At 35.2% G+C, this 22,180-nt stretch overlaps 1 protein-coding gene and 1 long non-coding RNA gene across 2 annotated transcripts in view; one reads left to right on the plus strand and one right to left on the minus strand.

Annotated features, from left to right (window-relative positions):
• The window catches only part of LOC123552491 (hsp90 co-chaperone Cdc37-like), an 84,570-nt gene that overhangs the window by 52,641 nt on the left and 9,749 nt on the right, over window positions 1–22,180 (minus strand). The gene's annotated exons all lie outside the window — the stretch shown is intronic.
• On the plus strand, window positions 4,575–6,549 carry LOC123552492 (uncharacterized). The gene is made up of 2 exons (XR_006686620.2): window positions 4,575–4,880; window positions 6,077–6,549. It is a non-coding gene; the product is annotated as an uncharacterized LOC123552492 (long non-coding RNA).

Here is a 22,180-nt window from a genome sequence, read left to right on the forward strand (position 1 = left end):
TATAGGAATTTTCTCACTTTCTTTCTTTGTTGAGGTATAATTTTGTAGACTGATTCAATTATGAAATCCACCAAAGTAGTCCCCAAGTATTATGATTTTGCAGTAAGCACTTATCACACCAAGTGAAATTAGCAACAACAAAAAGAACAAAAACAAAAAAAAACAAAACAAAAAACAAGCATATTAAGCATATTTTATGATCAAAAATGAAAACATGACAGCTTGACCAGTTAGTCTATTATCTATACATATTGAAAGTCTGGTTTCAGACTTTAATTTATCACTCTGTCAGCTTTTGCTTTGCCTTAGCAAGTTGTAACCCTTTTCCTTAGGTCTGAATATATTGCATTATCATAAGAAACATTTCTCAATCAGTCATACATGTTCTTCTTGTTTAAACACAGAAAAATTGCCCTATTGACACTAGAGTGGCAGGTCCAGTCAATAAAATTTGGTAATTATACAGCAAAGCAAATGACCAGACCCAAAATTTGCATAAAAAAGGACAGAGGAGGGCAAGTTGTAACTAATAATAAATATAACATTATGATGTACAGACTGTATAATTTTATATCTGCACTACCGACATTTGCACCGACATACAGGTAATTAACTAATTATTACTGTCAACTCCCATATATCAAAACAATATTTGCATTATAAACTAGTTTAAACTGGAACAATCTTACCAAAACTGGAATCTAAATGTTATGCATCAAATTAAACTCAGACAATTTACATAAATTTGTGTATTTCTGAATTTCAAATCTTCCTGATTAAAAACCATAACTTAGCAAACTCTGATATATATATATATATATTTACAATGAATTGCATTCAGAAAGTTCCCCATCCAAGACATTTTGATGTCAAGCAATAATTTTATTTCAATGTAAAATAATATTTTCGACCTTGTTTTGGATAACAATGTGCAGATAACTCTGCATGTAACCAGGGAATGGGAAACAGGTTGGATAACAATGTGCAGATAACTCTGCATGTAACCAGGGAATGGGAAACGGGTCTATTCCTAAGTCACTGATAATTTTCAGTCATGAAAAACCTTTTACTGGACTTCCAAAAAATCAAATTATTAAAAAAAAAAAAAATCAAATCATTTATTACATCAACATGCTACATCAGTCTGTTTCAGGACATTCTACATTTGTAAAGTAAATACCAAAATATTACTGCAAAGGGGTTTGTTTGTTTGTATACAAGCTTATTTATAGTCACCACCAGTTACCCATATGGGCGACTCCTCCAGAAGACTGTTAGTAATGTTAGTGGAAGCCTGTGAGGATAGAAATCATAGCACGATAAAGAAGACGCTACCATTCCAGAAGCTTCCCTGGTTCTGTAGCGTGCCAGATGTAAAGCACCCATACACAGGACTCTTATCCCAATGTTAGTAATTTTTAGTAGAAGGAGCAAGGGCTCAAACTCACAATCCTTGGTTTTATAGTCAGACAGTGTTACCACTGAACCACTGCGTCCACTCTACTGGAAATGGGACTGGGAAATGTGCTTTTTATAGTACAGGGCCTTGTTTACCTCCTACTTCCATGTCTTTCTTAAGCAGTTTTGGAAGTGATTTTCATGTGCTGGAAAATGAATATTAGCAAGTATTCCGCAAAGATTTTGACAGTGCTGTATGCCTTGACAATCCAAATATCAGAAAAAGAACTTTACTTACAAGAGCACCGCAATGTGGAGCAATATATGCCCGAAGGTATGACCATTGACCCTAAATTCTAAGTCCACAGAAAAAAATTATTTTAAGTCCATAAAAAATCCTTACTAGGTACAGATATGTCAAAATACAACTCAAAATTGGAGGTATCATCCATGCTGAATCACGAAAAAGTGGTCTCAGTTTTTCCCTACCACCAGTAATATTCAAAGTTACAAAATAGGCTAAAAAAATATTGTAAGTGAAAAGATATTGGATCTGCCAAATAAAAACAAGAGCATTGCAATGAAGAGCAATATATACACATGAAAAAGTCATATGACCTTTGACCCTTAAGTGTGACCCCGACCTTGAAGCCAGTCATCCAAAACATGGCTCTGCACTTTATGTCGATGTGATGAACATTTGTGCCAAGTTTCTTTAAAATCCATCAAGTAGTTCAAGAGGTACAGCGCAGACATGAAACAAAGTCATTTAACCCCTATGTGTAACCTGGAACTTGAAGCAAACCATCTTAAACATGGGCTCTGCATGTCGTCTTGATGTGGGAATATTTGTGTCAAGTTTGTTTGAAATCCTACAAGGGCTTCAAGAGTTTAAAAGAGAGGACATGAATTTGCTAACAGATGGACAGACAGATTGACACCAGGGTCAATACATACGTTCCTTCGGGCATATAAAAATTGCTAAATCAACAACTTTTTACAGATGGACATACAGATGGGCAAAAATATTTTGTCAGACACATTAAAATTAATTTACTAATTTGTTTAATTGCCACAAACAACAGCAAGGGCCCTGCATGACGCCTGTACAACTTCCACTTCTAAAGATTCACTTCTAAAGATTCACTTCTTGCTAGTTCAACCCAACATACATGTATCAATACATTTCTGCACTCCTTCAAAATACTCCTTTCATCTTGTGCAATTATCATGTTCATGTAAATTTCTTGAGTGATTAGAATAAAATTTTAAAATATACCTAAAATATCTGTAAGATGTCAGGAACAAAATGACAGTAATTACTTGCATGTCACATTTAATTAAACAAATAACAAGTTACTAAGGACAAGATGACAGCTACTTGATTTAAAGTCCTCCGATGACTTCTTGACATTTTTTATTTCCAGTATCATTTGTTTGTTCCCCATTCATTTTTTAGAACTGACAGAAGAAAAAGCAAACTTGTTGTTTTCTAGATATGATGCAAAGTTAATGTTGAAAAACATGTACATTTGGCATTTTAACGGCTAATCATTCTGTAGTAAAGAGCAGTATCAAAATACAGGTTACCAAAAGTGACGCTAAAACTTGATTGTTCATTTTGCATGTTTAGTCCAGCTATTAAAAACGAAGCTGAAATTGCAATACCTGACAGGTTTGGTTTTTTTTAACATTTTCTCGTTTCCTCAAATCATGCTTTGACAATTCACGAAATGATCAAAAAAGACCACTGCTTGGATAAGTGATTTATTCTTTTCTAAATAAATATTCACTGAGTATCAATCAAAGTTTATTTCTTCTTTATTTATAATGAAAAATTATGGGTGACCACTTTTGGCAGAACAAAACTGAAGAAAGTCCATAGCAACCTGTACATACAACCCATAGGACCATGGCTTTAACCATCTACACCTGGCCCTAAGACCTTGGACCCACACTTAACCCTTTCAGTCTTCCAAAAGAGGCTAATTTCAGTCTGAGCAGACCACAATCCAACTAACAACCCTAGTTTTATATTTCAATGACCTTCCACTAGGTAAATATTTTGCTCTGATTTTCTTTAGATTTTGTAAGTACAATGTAGATTTGGATTACTGGTATACTCATGAGATTGTAGGAATAAAGGCTTTAGGACAAAGCTTTTATGTACATGTGTATGAGTAAGGATTTAGGTGTGATTTGTCGAGTAATACTCGTGACTGTCTGAAAACCAGGGAGCACATCCATACTAGACTCCACCACAAGACAGAACACTCCCACACGACTGAACACTCCCACACAAAAATGACTGCCGTTATCCCTCTGCCTCTCATAGATGCAAAAAGGAAGTTTCTAAAGCATGTGCCTACATAAATAATACCTATCAGTATTGGAAACAAACAGATAAATAACCAAGCGTTCAGTACTTATAAGTGTAAAGAAACTTAATGAAAATTTAACTGCCAATTAATGGAGAAAATGCAGAAAAATCTACAATTTGAATATATATATGTAATATTTCAATACTTTTCCACTAAGGAGACTGTCATAAAACTCCATATAATGATAATACATACTTTTCTGATGGAAATAAAATTTAACAATTTACCAGCACTTCTGACTGTAAATTGTTTGGTAATGAATCTGAAAAACAAGGGAAAATGTCAAAAAATTGTTTTATTAATAACAATAATGTGTTTAGGAAGTGTATTAAATATATCATTTTCTGTCAAATTAATTAATTAACAACGATAGAATCATATGAGAGCAAGTAATATGAAAGGAATGTCAAAGGGCAACAGTTAATCTATGTTTTCCTCAAAAACAAACTATTAAATGTTTTGTTTTTTTCTTAAAGTCACGTACATGGTCAAGAAAACCACGCAAAACACCCTCTATTTACGTCACTTGATTAGACTAGACTAATCCAGATCTTAAATGAGCACGACACACTTAATCACAGTACCGAAAAAACTGACAAGGTAATTAAATACTGTCCGCAAGAATGTGTTAATACAAGTATGAAAAGGTGCTACAAACGTTATACATGACAGCACTGATTGACAGATTTCTGCATAATTTTATCACCCCCAGGGTAAACATGACTCCTGCTAATAATAATGTCTTCACAAAATATATTACTTCTTGTCTAAAACCACGCAATTTATATCCTTACAACCCCACTGACCTATCTTTAGGACCACAGTATAAAAGGACACAAATTCACACCACAATCAGCAATCTACTCTAGCACTCCATAGTGTTCACTTCAGCAAGGCTTTACGCTTAACAGAAAATCTTTTTTTCAAAACCGTTCATGATGAAGGCTGTTATTTGTGTACTTCTTGCTTGCATTCTTGCTGTGGCTTATGCCCAGGTCTCAACAAGCACTAGTGGAGGAGCCAGCTCATCACCAATGGGTTCAATGTTCTCTTCCAGAGGTGGAATGCCAAACCAAATGCTCTATATGGCTGCACTTGGTGGTAAGTCATTTTTAATACTAAAAAGTTATTAACCTTTTTTTTTTACTTTTTTATTCTAATATCTTTGAAAAAGAGTATTTTTGAGCAATTTAAGAGAACATCCTTGCTTATTTACCAAATTTTGTATTTTGTTGTAAGACGAATGAATACTAAAAAGTGACAATTTTTTTTTTCATCAGATATAAATGTCTTACATAAACAGCAATATAAATATGCATAATTTTACATTAGTCTTACAGTTTTGAATGCTAGTAGGATCATACAAATAAGATTACGGCACTTTTTACTAAGGAAAATTGTAAACTCATTTGAAACAAACATATTTTTAGTGGGACAGTTTTTGTAATTTTCAACTGTCAATTTTAAATTCTTTTTTAAGTTAGTAGAAAAAAAGAATCTTATTAAATATGGTAAAAAAAAAATATACTGTTCCATACTTGTATTTTCTTTTTCCTCTTTTAAGAATTATTTTTCCTGCAAAATATATTTCTTGTACTATTTTTCTTATGTTCTTTGGCTTAGTCAGTTTTTAGCAAGCATTTTCCATATTCTTAAGCTGTGCTAGCTTATTCATTTTTTGTAGGTAATTTTTTCAATGGCTTAAATCTATAAGTAATGCCCCTCTTGTTTTACAAAAAAAACCACCTTGGTTCCCATACATCAAATATTTGAATATGGGACATTAAGGTATTTGACTAGAGAGCAAAGCATGCAGATATAAACTCAAGTGATCTTTGTAGTAATTAGACTAGAAATAGACTTACTGTTCATTTAAAAGCACTGACCTACAGATCATACAATAACAAAAAAGAGAGAAATTTTAGATCTCAAGAAATTATTGCTACATTTCTTAAGAAAGCTTTGAAACTTAATTACTTACAGATTATATCGTTCAATACGTATTCCTCCAGAATGCGAAATTTTTTTTATTTCAGGTTCAATTCCCGACTCTGGCATGTTTTTTCTTCTTCTTCATTTGGCATTTTTATAACGGTTTAGAAAAACAAAAACTCAAGTTCTTATGTTAACAATATGACCAAACTTTAATCTTAAAGGAAGATAATTTTCAGCCATAATCTAGAGGTCAATGCCTTTAAAACAAATAAATAAAATTACATAAATATACAAAGAAAATTTGTATGTGATAAATTCTGCCATTTTTTAAAAATAAAATTTGTATATTTCTTGTATTGCAGGAAACGAAAATGCTCGCTTAATGCTTCAATGCAGCATGATGAACATACCCTGGTTTTTGTGTATGAGAACCATGTCTTAAGATGAACCTTGATGACTTGGACAGATCGGGGCTGGACCCTTTATCTTTACGGCCTTAAAATCCAAAACTGTTACATGAGATTTGGTATCAGTGTTGACCACCAACAATGCGTCAAGTTCCTCTTTAGAACTCTTCAACAATCGAGACTTTCATTACATATCAGTTATCTTTTGTTAAATAAAAGTGTGCATCATTTTTCCATTAAAATAACATGCATCATTTAAATTATTATTAGTGTGAATAAAAAAAAAACAAACTCTCATTACATCTACAGATTTTCATATTAAACATAGGTCAGTTCATATTAAATATAGGTCAGACTGAATAAAGTCTTGTTTTGTTATTGTTTCTATTTATTTATAACAAAATAAATTATTATGAAAACTGACAAAACTTATTCTTTTCACTTTGGTTGTAAATAAAATACTGGTCCTGTCAATTTAACAGGACAGGTATTCCCAAGTTGGTACTTCCTGCCACCAAGATTTACCTCTGCGAGTCAAGCCGAGAAAGTAAGCGGATTTACTTACCAATAGTGGAACAAGACCTGTCTAATGACAGTCCACTCAACTATTTGAAGTCTTACTTATGAAAGCTTTAGCAAAATTTTCTAGAACGAAAAATGAGTATAATTTTGCCAAAATGTAGGGCAGAGTTATGCAACTTGCCATGTAAGGTCTCCCCATGATGCAAAAAATGTGTGGAGAATCTCGAAACATTTGGTCCAGCTTCTCCTCAGAAACATGCTTACATGCAAAACTGACACAAAATTTATAAGTGTCATAATTTTGACAAAATATAGAGCTAGAGTTATGTAACTTGTCCCATGAGGTCATCTTATAATGCAAAAGATGTGTGGAATTTTAAAGCATAAAATTTGCCTAGTTTTGGTTGCGTTTAACATCACACTGACATAATTATAGATCATATGGCAACCTTCCAGCTTTTGATGGTGGCAGAAGAACCTAAGTGCCCCTTCATGCATTATTTCATCAAAGACTGGTACCTTGGTAGAACCATCGACATTCTGTAAGCCAACTGGAAGGCTTCCTCACCTGAAGAATTCAATGCCCTGAGTGAGGCTGGAACCCATACTGATGAGGGGCAAGTGTTTCGTAGTCAGCAACATTAACCACTGGGCCACAGAAGGCCCCTAAAATTGGTCTAGTAGTTTTTCAAAGACCTACATTATGTATATGCAGTACTTAAAATTCAAAGTTAAAACCAGGCATGATTTTTGAGAAATATGCTAACATGCAAAACTTTTGCGACAGGGGCACAAAAGGTGGAATAAGGGTGACAACAAAAGCTTGACTAAACTATTGAGCTAAAAACACACAGACCCAAAGTCAAAAACATGCAAGATCTTAAATTTGTTTGATTTGTTAGTTTTTTAAAGCCACACAAGTTTTGGGATATCTGTCTACTTTCTAGATTTACAAAAAAATGTAACGGTAGCTTTCTACCAGATGTAGGTTCAGGCCATCACAGGTAGACCTTCATAAGCTAGCTACACGACTTTTTTGAGTGAGTGAGTTCTGTATCTCTCGTGGGGTTTCGAACCCATGGCTGTGAGGCTTAAATTACTCAAAGCCAGCAACCATAACCACTTGAAAATGGAAACCTCTGTCAAGAATTAAAAGCTTCTAGGCCAAAAACAAAAACTCTCACAAGTTTGCATTTTGTCAGAATTATGACCCTATTTGGAATTTCTAGCTTTAGGTCCACTTTTCTTGAATTCTATAAGAGCTATTGCTGAGAAACTTCACAGGTTTGTTTATCACCATTACCTGAATCAATTTCTATGATGCTTTTTAAGTGTCCCTATACTGATCCAAGGGTCATGATTTGAACAATCTTGGTAGTGAACCACTAGAGCATAACACATACTAAATATCTAAGCTCTGGGCCTTATGGTTTAAGACAAGAATTTCTTAAAGGTTTTTCCCTATACAAGTCTATTTAAACCATCTGACCCCATGACGGGGCCATGTTTGACCCGGGGGATAATTTGAAGAATTTTGGTAGAGGACCACCAGATGCTGCTGCATACAAAATATCAAAGCCCTAGGCCTTGTAGTTTTGGGCAAGAAGATTTTCAAAGTTTTTCCCTATACAAGTCTACATAAACCATGTGACCCCCGGGGTGAGGCTATATTTGACCCTAGGGAGATAATTTGAATAATCTTGGTAGGTGACTTCTAAATGATGCTACATACCAAATACAAAAGCATTAGGTCCTGTGGTTTTGAACAAGACGATTTTCAGAGTTTTTCACTATACAAGTCTATATAAATCATGTGACCCAAGGGTCTGGGCCATATTTGACCCTAAGGGGATAATTTGAATAAACTTTGTAGAGGACAATTAGATGATGCAACATACAAAATATCAAAGCCCAATCCAAAGAAAGAAAATCCTAACTTAAATCAATTTTTGATTATTATATGAATTGTTATAATTACTTAAGAAATAATTTATACGCCTCAGTCACAATCAAATGCATTTTTTTGTTTCACTTGGGGTCAAAAATAAAAGTTTGTAAAACTCTTTTATTTTGAAATGTTAATTTACCATATATCTTGGTTCTACAAAAACAATGGTAATTGTCGCTGTCTGATAGTTCGACAATATTTTTTTTTCGATATAAAGATGAATCTTCAGGGAAAAAATAAAACAGACATGACTATTTTTAAAGGACTGTTTTATTCAAATAACTCTTTAAGACCCAACAAAATTGTTACCACATGATAAGGTACATAAAAGTAATGTAGAAAACCCCAAAAACTAATAAATTACACAAAGATTTGTAGTTATTATCTTCTTTTGAAGTTCAAAATTCTATAAATTTTTGTTTACTACTTGCTTTCAGTTTTTGCATACCTTTTGAAATGCATTTATTCAACTCAAATATGTTATTTTCTAAAATTTCAGTCATTTCTCTTTAAATAATGGTCTCATTTTTGTGATTACGACTATGTTTGGCAGAGATATCGCAATTTTAAAATGAAAGCCGAAATTTACCCAAAAAGTCTATGGACAAGACATCATCGCCAAGTGCTTTCTACATAGGTTTTAGAAGACAGTCTTTTAGTTCTGTTGAACTTTTTATGTTTAAAATGATCAAGAACAAGTAAATAACAAACAAATTTATGAAAAGAAGTATAATTGACGGTCTTTGGAATGTGTCTTGGAATAATTGAAGGATTTGAACAACTGTGACTAAATCAAAATGTCATTATGTGACAAGTTCTGTGCTATCGCTTACATAAATTAGGACTAATTCTTTTCATATTTCACTATATACTAAAAATAATGATACTTGGAAGGATCCTCACTGAAATAGGCTGTTAAAATTCTCCTTCAGCTTGGTGTCTACGGACAAGACATTTGACCATAATTTCTGTCTAAAAGACAGATAGAGTAATAATGTTTCTGATCAATGCTCATGCATTTAATGGGCTTAAGAACTGACCTTGCAGCCTGTTATGTACACCATTTAGACTATGTTTATTTATCTGTAATAATTTTTAACCTCAACTAAACAAAATAAACCACAATCTTCCTGAAATTGGATGGTGGAAGAAACCACCTGACTAGACTTTGTTGAGGCAAATATATTTACATGCTGTTATCAACCATATCAATCAAGAAATGGTAAAAAAGTATAAACACAAAGTTTAACATGATGAACTCTATGAGTTCATCTAAACATGTTCATTAAAGTAGAAAATTAACAAGTAGGAAGAACTTGTTAAACTTATAGCTCAGAACAACATCTTAAAAAGATTACAACTGTGTCTTAAATGGAAAACTAATGAAACAAACTCCCTTGCTGACTGCTTAAATAGCTGTATGTTGTAAAATACTCATATGACATTTATTCTGTGAGATCATAACTCATACTAATATTTTAAGTAGTCATGCAAAATAAAATTCCTGTGAATTTTAACCTGTTTACAGAATAATTAAATGTTCACTGTGATAAGTTTTTATCACTTAGTTTTGAGTCAGCTAATGACTTACATATTATGCTTTTTTCTTAAAATTCCCAAGATACATTCTCTTTTTCTAGCCAGTAATATTTTTGATTAATATTGACCTTTTTCCATTATATAAGATAGTACGACCGGAGACAAGTTTTTTAACTATCTTTTTATCACATTTACTTCTTTTTTTCATGTTATCACCTATATTAATATTATTTTCTTGGAAAAATACTGGAACAAATGTTAGTAACTCAAATCGTAAATCAAACTATGATTTCAAAATTCTAGACCTCTGCATCTGATGCATGTGGGGAAGTTGGCAGTTACTTGCAGAGAACATGTTTGTACAGTACAGAATCAATTAACAATTGTTATTAAGTTACATAACTGAAATTCTGTTGAAAAAGGGCATTAAACCCCCTAAAAACAAACAAATCTAAATAGCTCTCATTTTTGAAAGGGAGAAAGCTGCAAGGAGACTACGGTAATCACGTAGTAAATTGCTTGTAATTTCTTTTTTAAGATGATTTAAACTGCTTCAATTTTATGTGATTTCAGTCAGTTACAGAATAAAAGTTGATAGGCAGATGAATAGAATGAAATCTTGAAAACCAATCACCATTATATCTTGGCCCTGAAGAGCACAGAAATATGCCATCTTGAGTGGATTATAACAAAATGTTTAAGTTGAAAGTGGACAGCCCACACCATGTCTAACAACAGATCCATACTCCACTAGAATATGACCAAAATTAATGTCAAATGATTTTGCTTCTGTTTTACTACTAACTTGTAAAAGATTGGGTTTTTTTGCATTTCAGAATCTCTTGATTTATTTCAAAGAACTCTTGATATATTTCTAAGGTCCAGTGCTGGTTTTTATTGAAAACAGAAAATATATTGAATAGTATTTGTGCAATGTCTTGTCCGTAGACACTTCCATTGCATGCCTTGTTTTTGCCATAACAAAGGGAGGGTTAGAAAGAAATGTATTATTCCTTTTTTGATAGCTTTTAACATTTATATAAGTCATGTATAAGATTAAAACATATTCTATATCCATTGTACTTCTCAGATTCAGATTGTACACACAAGAATAAATGGGTAACATTTTGCATTTGGAAGAAGTAAGTTTCATTAGAAATATATTTATTCTATATTTTGTATAAACATTAAGTGTGGTGTATCATTGAAACTTGATAAATAGCTCCAGTATGATTTTATAAATGATATTTGTCAAAAAAACTTCGTTTCTTTAATGTCTACGGACAAGACATGTGTCTACGGACAAGACATTTTGCAATTCAACAACTATTTATATCTATATAACCCAGCTTAATTCCGTCTAATGTTTATCAACTTAGACAGTATCCTAGCAGCTTTCATACCAACAGTGATTAAACTCTAATATTGCATCCTTCACAAAGAAAATAGGTGTCTACGGACAGGACAAAAAAATTGGCGCATTTATCATTGTCTGTTCAGAGTCAAATTTGAGGAGATAAGAAACTTCCACCTGAAAGAATGCTATTATTTTCAGAAGAAGGTAGACTGAAGTTCACACAGAGACAAATAAGACAGTAAAAAAAGAATTATTTTATAATGAAATCACATTATCTGATATGAGGAAGAGCAAAAAGGCAAAATATATAACAAAACGGTCATGTCAGTCTTCAGTACATAACTTCTGTTGTGGGTAACATAGACAGTTGAAATAACTTGCAGCTGAAAGAAGACGAATTTTCCTGTAAACCAAACAGCACAAAAAGGTCTTGCTGGTTCAGGTTTTAATTAAAATGAAAAGACAAAAAGCACATTTTTTAAGGTGAAACAATATAACGCTGAATTTTGGCCTTTTTTCTGTTATTGGACAGCATGGCGTTCGTTTTATATGTACATCAGCTACCTGACAGTAGTTTTACCTGCAACTGGGTAGTGATATGTAACTCCTGAAGTGCTGAAGACAGAATATATAAACATGCACTTTTAAATTTGGATGTATAACATAGAGCACCTAAAAAGTATGCATTTGATTGTGACTGAGGCGTATAGTAAAAGAGTGCTTTAACACAATTTATGCACGATGGGTGGTTATACGTCGGGCGTAATAATTTCACAAGGGCGCAGTCTGACTAAAATTGTTTGAACAACGTATTACCACCCAGTGTATAAATAGTGTTAAAGCAAGCATGTGCTACAAATTATTTCGATTCTAATACGCCCTTAATCTCAAACACAAGATAAAATATATCAGCGCTCTTTCATTGCCCCAACAAAAACTCTGACGTCACAGCACATTAACGTGACGTCATTCTAGCGTAAGAGTGTTTTAACAGAGACAAGCATATTAGATGTCGAATAATCAAAGGGCAATAACTCGGTGAAAAGCCGTCCTACCGGAACATGAAGATATAATATGCTCATCTTATCTTGATAGTGAAGCTTTGGTAAATTCCGACCTGTGGCTGCAAAGAAATACTCTTGACAAGAATTGTATTATAGTATAAACAACTAGAACAAGAGCTGTCTCCATAGGATGACACATGCCCCCGATGGTACTTTGAATGAATAGTTATGGCCGATGTTAGAGTTTAGGACCTTTGACCTACGGACCTGGGTCTTGCGTGCGACACGTCGTCTTACTGTGGTACACATTCATGCCCAATAATTTTAAAATCCATGCATGAATGACAAAGATATGGACTGGACACGCCCATCAATGCACTATCATGAAATATGACCTTTAACATCTAAGTGTGACCTTAACCTTTGAGCTACGGACCTGGGTCTTACGCATGACACATCGTCTTACTGTAGTACACATTCATGCCAAGTTATTTGAAAATCCATCCATGGATGACAAAGATATGGACCGGACACGAATGCACTATCATGAAAAATGACCTTTAACGTCTAAGTGTGACCTTGACCTTTGAGCTACGGACCTGTTTCTTGCGCGCGACACGTCATCTTACTGTGGTACACATTCATGCCAAGTTATTTGAAAATCCATCCATGGATGACAAAGATATGGACCGGACACGAACGCACTATCATGAAAAATGACCTTTAATGTCTAAGTGTGACCTTGACCTTTGAGCTACGGACCTGGGTCTTGCACGCGACACGTCGTCTTACTGTGGTACACATTCATGCCATGTTATTTGAAAATCCATCCATCGATGACAAAGATATGGACCGGACACGAAAATTGCGGACAGACTGACAGACAGACTGACAGACCGTTCAAAAACTATATGCCTCCCTTCGGGGGCATAAAAATATGAGGGAAAACGTCTGAAATAATCTCCTGCTTTTATGCATATATCTTATTCCACCTAGACTACTGTTGCACAATATGGGGAAACTGTAACAGTGATCTTCTGAACAATATTTATAAATTTCAGAAAACATCAGCACAAATTATTCTCTACAAAGACACTGACACACCATCAGAAGAACTCTTTCAAGAATTGAAATGGGTGAAAATTTATAAACCAAATTCATATACAAGAGGGTCATGATGACCCTGGATCGCTCACCTGAGTAATATGAGCTACATGTTTCAAATGTCAAACTGATGATAAAATATTAAGAAAGTCAGCAGGTCACATTCATGGTCAATGAAATTCAGTTTTACGTTTTGTGTGCAAAACTGTGTAAGCCATCAATATTTCAAGGCTGTATCTTAAAAAAACAAAAGTAGGTCAGTAGGTAAAGGTCACAATCAAGTGACATCATATTACTTGAGGTTATCAGATAATTATAATTAACTGGTTTTGGAAATAGGATCAGATGATTTTTTAAGTATTTTTCCTATATAACTCGCATAATAACTAAGTGACCCCAGGGCAGGGCCTCTTTTAACCCCAGGGGCATAATTTGAACAATTTTGGTAGAGGACTACTAGACAATGCATCAAACCAAATATCAAAAGCCTAGGTTGTATGGTTTCTGACAAAAAGATTTTTAAAGCTTTTTCTTATATAAGTCTATATAAAACTTGGGACCCCCAGGGCAAGGCCTCTTTTCGCCCAAGGGGTACAATTTGAACAATTTTGGTTGAGGACCATAAGACAATGCTGCAAACCAAATATCAAAGGTCTAAGAGTTGTGGTTTCAGACAAGAAAATTTTTAAACTTTTTTTCCTATATCAGTCTATGTAAAACTTGGGACCCCCGTGGTGGGGCCTTATTTGACCCTAGGGGGATAATTTAAACACTCTTGGTAGAGGACCACTAGATGATGCTACATCCCAAATATCAAAGCCATAGGCCGAGTGGTTTTGTACAAGAAGATTTTCAAAGTTTTTCCTATAGAACTTAATATAAACCATGTGACCCCCGGGGTGGGGCCATATTTGACCCTAGGGGGATAATTTGAACAATCTTAGTAGAGGACCACTAGATGATGCTACATACAAAATATCAAAGCCCTAGGCCATGTGGTTTTGTACAAGAAGATTTTTAAAGTTTTCCCTATATAACTCTATATAAACCATGTGTCCCCCTGTGCGGGGCCATATTTGATCCTAGGGGGATAATTTGAACACTCTTGGTAGAGGACCACTAGATGATGCTACATACCAAATATCAAAGCCATAGGCCATGTGGTTTTGTACAAGAAGATTTTTTAAAGTTTTCCCTATATAACTCTATATAAACCATGTGACCCCCGGGGCAGGGCCATATTTGACCTAGGGGGATAATTTGAACAACCTTGGTAGAGGACCACTAGATGATGCTACATACCAAATATCAAAGCCCTAGGCCATGTGGTTTTGTAGAAGAAGCTTTTCAAAATTTTCCCTATATAACTCTATATAAACTGTGTGACCTCCGAAGCGGGGCCATATTTGACCCTAAGGGGATAATTTGAACAATCCTGGTAGAGGACCACTAGATGATGCTACATACCAAATACCAAAGCCCTAGGCCATATGGTTTTGTACAAGAAGATTTTCAAAGTTTTCCCTATATAACTCTATATAAACCATGTGACCCCCTGTGCGGGGCCATATTTGATCCTAGGGGGATAATTTGAACACTCTTGGTAGAGGACCACTAGATGATGCTACATACCAAATATCAAAGCCATAGGCCATGTGGTTTTGTACAAGAAGATTTTTTAAAGTTTTTCCCTATATAACTCTATATAAACCATGTGACCCCCGGGGCAGGGCCATATTTGACCTAGGGGGATAATTTGAATAATCTTGGTAGTGGACCACTAGATGATGCTACATACCAAATATCAAAGCCCTAGGCCGTGTCGTTTTGTTCAAGAAGATTTTTTAAGTTTTTCCTTTCGGTTGCCATAGCAACCAGAGTTCTGCATGGAATTCAATTCTTTGAACAATTTTGAAAGGGGGCCACCCAAGGATCATTCCTGTGAAGTTTGGTGTAATTCTGCCAAGTGGTTTACAAGAAGTTTTTTTTAGAAGATGTTGACGGACGGACGACGCACGATGGCCTTTGGCTCAGGTGAGCTATAAAAAAACAAGAGCTCCCCCAAGCGGTGTAATATACGCTAGAAGGGTTACATCAGAGGATGGGAGCAAAATTTAAAGAACTTGACCGTTGAAGCCCAAAGGACAGGAACAAACAAGAGGGTCATGATGACCCTGAATCGCTCACCTGAGTAATATGAGCTACATATTTCAAATGTCAAACCGATGATAAAATATTAAGAAAGTCAATAGGTCACATTCATGGTCAATGAAATTCAGTTTTACGATTAGTGTGCACAACTGTGTATGTCATCAAAATTTCAACGCTGTATCTTAAAAAGCAAGAAAGCAGGTCAGCAGGTCAAGGTCACAGTCAAGTGACATCATATTACTTGAGGTCATCAGGTAATTATAATTAAACAGTCCTAGAAATAGGATCAGCTGATTTTTTAGTATTTTTCCTATATAACTCACATATTAACTAAGTGACCCCAGGGCGGGGCCTCTTTTAAAACCCCAGGGGCATAATTTGAACAATTTTGGTAGAGGAACTAAATAGCATCAAACCAAATATCAAAAGCCTAGGTCGATGGTTTGGGCAAGAAGATTTTTAAGCTTTTTCCTATTACAAGTCTATATAAAACTTGGGACCCCAAGGGCAGGGCCTCTTTTCACCCAAGGGGTATAATTTGAATAATTTATGCTGAGGACCATAAGATAATGCTACAAACCAAATATCAAAGGTGTTGTGGTTTCAGACGTGGTTTCAGACAAGAAGATTTTTAAACTTTTTTTCCTATATCAGTCTATGTAAAACTTGGGACCCCCGTGGCGGGGCCATATTTGCCCCTAGGGGGATAATTTGAACAATCTTGGTAGAGGACCACTAGATGATGCTACATACCAAATATCAAAGCCCTAGGCCATGTGGTTTTATACAAGAAGATTTTCAAAGTTTTCCCTATATAAGTCTATATAAACCATGTGACCCCTGGGGTGGGGCCATAGTTGACCCTAGGGGGATAATTTGAACAATCTTGGTAGAGGACCACTAGATGATGCTACATACCAAATACCAAAGCCCTAGGCCATGTGGTTTTGTACAAGAACAAGAAGATTTTCAAAGTTTTCCCTATATAAGTCTATATAAACCATGTGACCCCCGGGGCGGGGCTATATTTGACCCTACAAACCAAATATCAAAGGTCTAGTGTTGTGGTTTCAGACAAGAAGATTTTTAAACATTTTTTCCTATATAAGTCTATGTAAAACTTGGGACCCCCGGGCGGGCCATATTTGACCCTAGGGGGATAATTTGAACAATTTTGGTAGAGGACCACTAGATGATGCTACACACCCGATACCAAAGCCTGGCCTGTGGTTTTGGACAAGAAGATTTGTAAAGTTTTTTCCTGTTCTGCATGGAATTCAATTCTTTGAACAATTTTGAAAGGGGGCCACCCAAGGATCATTCCTGTGAAGTTTGATGTAATTCTGCCCAGTGGTTTTCAAGAAGAAGATTTTTTTAGAAATTGTTGACGGTCGACGTACTACACACAACGGATATCAAGCGGTCACAATAGCTCACCTTGTCACTTCGTGACAGGTTAGCTAAAAAGGGAAGAAATTCAAAAAAAAAATTTAAGTCCACAAAAAATTCCTTACCAGGTACAGGTATGTCAAAATACACCTTAAAATTGGAGGTACCATCCATGTTGTACCATAGCAAAGTGGTCTCGCTTTTTCCCTACAGCCAACAATAAACAAGAGGGCCATGATGGCCCTATATCGCTCACCAGAGTACCATTGCTCTTAATGATAAGATCGAGTTTTGACATTGATCACAAAGGTATACACATTAAATATCATCAGGATAAAATATTTTCTTGTAACAGTCCCTTTGACCTATGGGTCACATACTAGTCAGGGCCAATCTCCATACCAACGTTGAGTGTCCTAGGCGCAAATGCTGCATTTTTGTACTAGCATGACTATTCCTTACCCTGGAAGACTTAAATAACATTTAAAACCAATCTCATTAGAAGCTGCTAAGGTATATTCATTTACATGAAAAATAAAGGGAGGTAATTTGTCATAAATTCAGTCAATATGCATCTAAACTGATTGTCCAAGTCCATGTGATGGCATAAATGAAATTTCAGATCAGTATCTTCATTAGTTACAGAGATATACCCATTTTAATTTGAAAAAAGGGAGGTAATTTGACATAAAATCAGTCCATAGTCATCTACCCTGATTGTCTGTCCAACTAATGACAATAATGAAACCTTTAAATACTTACTGAAATAAATCCATTTTTATTAAAATCAGGGGAGGTAATCATGCACTCATTTGTGCATGTAGAAGATACGGAGTACAAGCCTTTACAACAATATATTAGAAAAGTAAGTAAAAGTAGAAATTTCTTACCATGGAAGACATAAATAATGTTTCAAACCAATCTCATTAGAAGCTGCTAGGTATATTCCTTTACATAAAAACAAGAGGACCATGATGGTCCTGAATCGCTCACCTATCCCCACATGACCCAGTGTTGAACTGAGTATGACGTCGTTATTTCTATTATTTGACAAAATGACCTAGTTTTTCAGCACATGTGACATAGATATCATCAAGATAAAAAATTCTGACCAATTTTCATGAAGATCCATTGAAAAATATGGCCTCTAGAGAGGTCACAAGGTTTTTCTATTATCTGACCTAATGACCTAGTTTTTGAAGGCACGTGACCCACTTTTAAACTTGACATAGATATCATCAAGGTGAACATTCTCACCAATTTTCATGAAGATCTCGTGAAAAATATGGCCTCTAGAGAGGTCACAAGGTTTTTCTATTTTTCGACCTACTGACCTAGTTTTTGACGGCACATGACCCAGTTACGAACCTGACCTAGATATCATCAAACTGAACAGTCTCACCAATTTTCATGAAGATCCATAAAGAAATATGGCCTCTAGAGAGGTCACAAGGTTTTTCTATTTTTAGACCTACTGACCTAGTTTCGAACTCGACCTAGATATCATCAAGATGAACCTTCTGACCAATTTTCATGAAGATCTCATGAAAAATATGGCCTTTAGAGAGGTCACAAGGTTTTTCTATTTTTAGATCTACTGACCTAGTTTTAAACCCCACGTGACCCAGTTTCGAACTTGATCTAGATATCATCAAGGTTGACATTCTGACCAATTTTCATGAAGATCCATTGAAAAATATGGCCTCTAGAGAGGTCACAAGGTTTTTCTATTTTTAGACCTACTGACCTAGTTTTTGACCGCACGTGACCCAGTTTCGAACTTGACCTAGATATCATCAAGGTGAACATTCTGACCAATTTTCATGAAGATCCATTGAGAAATATGGCCTCTAGAGAGGTCACAAGGTTTTTCTATTTTTAGACCTACTGACCTAGTTTTTGATCCCACATGACCCAGTATCGAACTTGACCTAGATATCATCAAGGTGAACATTCTGACCAATATTCATGAAGATCTCATGAAAAATATGGCCTCTAGAGAGGTCACAAGGTTTTTCTATTTTTAGATCTACTGACCTAGTTTTTACCCCCACGTGACCCAGTTTCGAACTTGACTAGATATCATCAAGCTGAACATTCTGACCAATTTTCATGAAGATCCATTGAGAAATATGGCTCTAGAGAGGTCACAAGGTTTTTCTATTTTTAGACCTAATGACCTAGTTTTTGACCCCACGTGACCCAGTTTCAAACTTGACCTAGATATCATCAAGGTGAACATTCTGACCAATATTCATGAAGATCTCATGAAAAATATGGCCTCTAGAGAGGTCACAAGGTTTTTCTAATTTTAGACCTACTGACCTAGTTTTTGACCCCATGTGACCCAGTTTCAAACTTGACCTAGATATCATCAAGATGAACATTCTGACCAATATTCATGAAGATCTCATGAAAAATACGGCCTCTAGAGAGGTCACAAGGTTTTTCTATTTTTAGACCTACTGACCTAGTTTTTGAAGGCACGTGACCCAGTTTCGAACTCGACCTAGATATCATCAAGGTGAACATTCTGACCAATTTTCATGAAGATCTTGTGAAATATATGGCCTCTAGTGAGGTCACAAGGTTTTTCTATTTTTAGACCTACTGACCTAGTTTTTGATGGCACGTGACCCAGTTTCGAACTTGACCTAGATATCATCAAGGTGAACATTCTGACCAATTTTCATAAAGATCCCATGAAAAATGTGACCTCTAGAGTGGTCACAAGCAAAAGTTTACGGACGCACGCACGGACGGACGACGGACGCCGCGCGATCACAAAAGCTCACCTTGTCACTTTGTGACAGGTGAGCTAACAAGAGCTGTCTGATGACAGCGCGCTCGACTATTCGAAGAATTGATTGAAGAATGGGGTCAAAATATTTCCACGGATATTCAGACAAAAGAAATAAATAGATTAGACAATGTTCCTGTATTACTTTGATTTCGATAAGTCTTGCACTAAATGGGAATATATGAGCCAATTTCAAAGTCCAAAAAGGGCCATAATTCAGCCAAAATAGTTATGTACTCTTGCCTACAGATGGAAATCATAATGATAAACAAGTGTTCAAAGTTTAAAAGCCATATGTCAAATAGTTTTGACAAAACATGTCTTGTATGAAAACAGAACCAATTTCAAAGTCCAAAAAGGGCCATAATTCAGCCAAAATAGATTACAGAGTTATGTTCTCTTTCCTACAGATAGAGACTATTATACTAAACAAGTGATAAAAGTTTAAAAGCCATATGTCAAACACTTTACAAAAAATATGAACTGGTACGAAAAACTTAACCAAGATTTCTAAGTCAAAAGAGGCCATAATTCAGCCAAAATCTTTGATGGAGTTATGTACTCTTGCCTATAACTGAACATGGTGATGGTAAACAGGTGTTGAAAGTTTCAAAGCTTTATCTCAAAAGACTTTGTCAAAATATGAACTGGTACGAAATATTAACCCAGATTTCTAAGTCAAAAGGGGCCATAATTCAGCCAAAATCCTTGATGGAGTTATGTGCTCTTGCGTATAACTGGACATGGTGATGGTAAACAAGTGTTGAAAGTTTCAAAGCTTTATCTCAAAAGACTTTGTCTAAATATGAACTGGTACGAAAAACTTAACCATGATTTCTAAGTCAAAAGGGGCCATAATTCAGCCAAAATCCTTGATGGAGTTATGTGCTCTTGCCTATAACTGGCCATGATGATGGTAAACAAGTGTTGAAAGTTTCAAAGCTTTATCTCAAAAGACTTTGTCAAAATGTGGACTGGTACGAAAAACTTAACCAAGGTGTGACGCCGACGCGCCGACACCGACGCCGTGGTGATTAGGATAGCTCTACTTATTCTTCGAATAGTCGAGCTAATAATGGGAGGTAATTTGTCATAAATTCAGTCAATATGTATCTTCACTGATTGTCCAAGTCCATCTGATTGAATAAATGAAATTTCAGATCAGTATCTTCATTAGTTACGGAGATATACCAATTTTAATTTGAAATAAAGGGAGGTAATTTGATATAAAATCAGTCCATAGTTCTCTACCCTGATTGTCTCAGTCCAACTAATGACAATAATAAATTTAATGAAATTTCAAATGAGTCCTATAAGAACTTACTGATATAAATCCATTTTGATTAAAATCAGGGGAGGTAATCAGATAAAAAAAAAATAACTCCAGAACCTATGATTGGATCTGACAGATTCATCATGGAATTCAAGATTTATTGTTGTTGAAGATATTTTGCAAGTTTGTAGCAAATCAAACCATAAATGAAGTCTCTATATGGCTGCAAAAGCCAAAATAGCAATTTTTTTACCTTTAAGGGGCCATAACTATGGAACCCATGATGGGATCTGGCCAGTTTTCGAAAGGAACTGAGATATTATGTCAATACAAGTTGTGTGCTAATTTGATTAAAGTTGATTGCAAAATGTTGTCTCTACTGTGTTCACAAGCAAAACAGCAAATTTTGGCCCTTTAAGGGGCCATAACTCTTGAACCTGTGATGGTATTTGGCCAGTTTTCGAAAGGAATGGAGATATTATGACAATACAAGTTGTGTGCAAGTTTGATTAAAGTTGATTGCAAAATGTTGTCTCTATCGTGTTCAAAAGCCAAAAAAAGCAAATTTTGGCCCTTTAAGGGGCCGTAACTCTGGAACCCATGATGGGATCTGGCCAGTTTTCGAAAGGAACCAAGATATTCTGCCCATACAAGTTGAGTGCAAGTTTGATTAAAATCAAATACAAAATATGGTCTCTATCGTGTTCAGAAGAAAATTGTGGAAGGACGGACAATGGCGAAGGGCGATCACAAAAGCTCACCCTGTCACTACGTGACAGGTGAGCTAAAAAGTTTCAAAATAAGCTATTTGTAGTAACATAAAAGGGAAATAATTAAAAAAAAAAATTGTTAGTGCACAAAAGGGATCTGCAAAATAAAAACAAGAGCACTGCAATGCAGAGCAATATGCACAAAGCAAAGTCATATAAGACCTTTGACCCCTAAGTGTGATCTTGACCTTGAAGCGAGTCA

This window comes from Mercenaria mercenaria, chromosome 4 (genome assembly GCF_021730395.1).
Source record: "Mercenaria mercenaria strain notata chromosome 4, MADL_Memer_1, whole genome shotgun sequence".
Classification (NCBI taxonomy): Eukaryota; Metazoa; Mollusca; class Bivalvia; order Venerida; family Veneridae; genus Mercenaria; species Mercenaria mercenaria.